Here is a 2,500-nt window from a genome sequence, read left to right on the forward strand (position 1 = left end):
GGCTTCCCAGACACAAAAGCAAGAAGATTCTCCAACACCAATTTCTTATCTTCAGCTTCATCTAAATCTCCTTCGATTTTCTCGCGAATTCTCTTCGAAAGCACCAATTTCTTTAATTCTTTGCTTTCCACCCCTAAGTGTCCCGCCAAACTCACCAATTCTTCGGAACTGAGAACGCAAATCTTTGATTCGAGTTGAAGATGAAGCTCGTCAATTTCCCTTCCCGCCATCATGTCTGTCCCTTCGTGCGCTAACAAACAAGCAAATTTGACAAAAGCAATCTCACAGTCAAAAATTAAACTCACAAGAACCAGGAAGCAATCGAAGTTTAATCCCATCCAAAACACGACTTTTCTCCACACAGAAACATTCACGTATCCTCTGCCGGCATCAAAAGCAAACGTATCGCATGTACAAGATCGCAAAATTATTGTTGTCCAACCAGTAGAATCATTCGTAAAAATAACAACACTCCAATGAATACAGATTTCGTTTTCTCATCATTACATTCGGGCAAACTTCTCCCGAGTGACTGTGTCCTGGCAAGGTGGACAAATTGTTAACTTTGTTGCTCGGAACACAAACGAAAAACAGCCATAGATTCGCTTGCTCAACTTGATAAGTTAATTTTTCGTTTTTCAATCTCGTGGTTCGTGACGCGTCACGTGACTTAACAAAAACACTTATTCTTATGGGGGGTGGGCTAAGTCCCTACTCCCCACAACTGCCATCACACAGGAAATATTTCAGGTTTAATGTGCTCATAAACTGTTGAAAGTTGGAGATACCTTTTTATTTAGGATTCAACGTTACGTTTAATACGAAAGTCTATCCATGATTTTCCCTTCTCATTGTTACTCAAGTTTAAGTAAGAAAGTTTAAATACCTTTTCAAACACTTTCGTTTCATAAGCTTTACCAATGACAGCAAAAACAATTGCCGTAGGAAGGCTAATATTAGAAAAATAAGGAAAGTGTAAAGAAGAGTTACTTGTAGAGAAACGTTTTGTCGGGAAGAGGATTCAAGGAAAGTAGAAGAGTTAAGATTCTTTAGAATGTAAAGCGGGAAAATGAGACCAACGCTAAGATGAAAACCCTTTTCGGAGTCCGGGATTGGTGGAAACTCTATGCTGGACGCGTCCGAAGAGGGAGTACTTTTGATAGATAGACTCCATCTTGCAGTTGTTGCTTACATTACATGGAAGATGGAGCATTTTCTGTAACTCCGCGGGGCCTTTCCCTGTATGAATGGACTTTACAGCACTATCCCTAAAGAATGATGAGAGCTTGTGTTTCTGCAAAATCTTCCATGGCGCCGATGAATTGAAGGGTTTTCATCTTCCGAAGATCTGTCTATCGAGCGCCAGGATGCTTAACTACCTTACTCTGAAGGTGTAAATTCCACCCACGGACTAACAATGATTGTTGTTTTACCGACTTCCGGCCGAGACTGTAATATTCTCCTTGCCTTTTCCTAAATATTACTGATCATATCATAGACCGATTGCATAAATGGCGGCCAAAACTGTATTCTTTTGTTTTTGTGCTAATTAGACTCACTAGCCTCGCTCTCGAAAGACATTCCTATTGTATTTTGCCCATGCAAACGAGGCTAGTGAGTCTAATTAGCAACTAAACAAAAGAATACGTTTTTGACGGCCATTTATGCAATCAGTCTATGTCTATATTTACCCTCGGATTTTAGAGTAGCTTGATGTAGCAGAAGTTTCTCAGATAATTTACGCTCCCAACCATGATACACCAGAGAGGACAGACCACAACACCGGAAACTCCATGCTCTACTTTTTGGGAATAGTGTGTGGGTTCTTTTACGTCCCACAGGGGGATGAGCATTGAGGGGTTGTGAAACGGGGCCTACAGTTCACCGTCGTTATCCGAGAAGACCAGAAAGTGTAACCATTTGCATATGTCATTACAAAGGCATCTCTTTCTCCTCAGTATTTAAAGACACTGAGTGTTGCCGGAGTCGAACTCGCGATCTCCTGCACGGCAGCCCGGTGCTGAACCAACTGATCCATCGGTGTGCTTAAAGAACAAAAAAAACCGCTTTAAGGTGTCCTTCACAGGTTGTCTCACTTCTTTGATCTTCCAGCAGTAAAGAATGGGGTTTAGAGATGAATTAAAATGAAGCAAAGTCACTGTGCTTTTCACCATTAGATAATTTAAAAAAGCTGCCTTCTGTCCTTCTTCGCATCTCTCGACTCGGATATACGAATGGTGACACCAACAAAAAGGGAATTAACACGAAACTAATGCCAACTGTACGCATATTCCACTGTACACTGTCTTTCTGTGTCGTTTTATACTGAGTGGAATTGTTTGATTCGCTCGTTCCTGGGCGTAGTCCCAAACTTGATTTTGATAATGACGCAGGGTGAGGAAAATCTTCGAGTAACAGGAAATGGATGTCACAAGACACAATGACGTCGAAGAAATCACCAATTGAAAACAAGACATACAGCGAGGTCCCAATGCGAAGT

The sequence above is a fragment of the Montipora capricornis genome, chromosome 12 (assembly GCF_036669925.1).
Source record: "Montipora capricornis isolate CH-2021 chromosome 12, ASM3666992v2, whole genome shotgun sequence".
Taxonomy (NCBI): Eukaryota; Metazoa; Cnidaria; class Anthozoa; order Scleractinia; family Acroporidae; genus Montipora; species Montipora capricornis.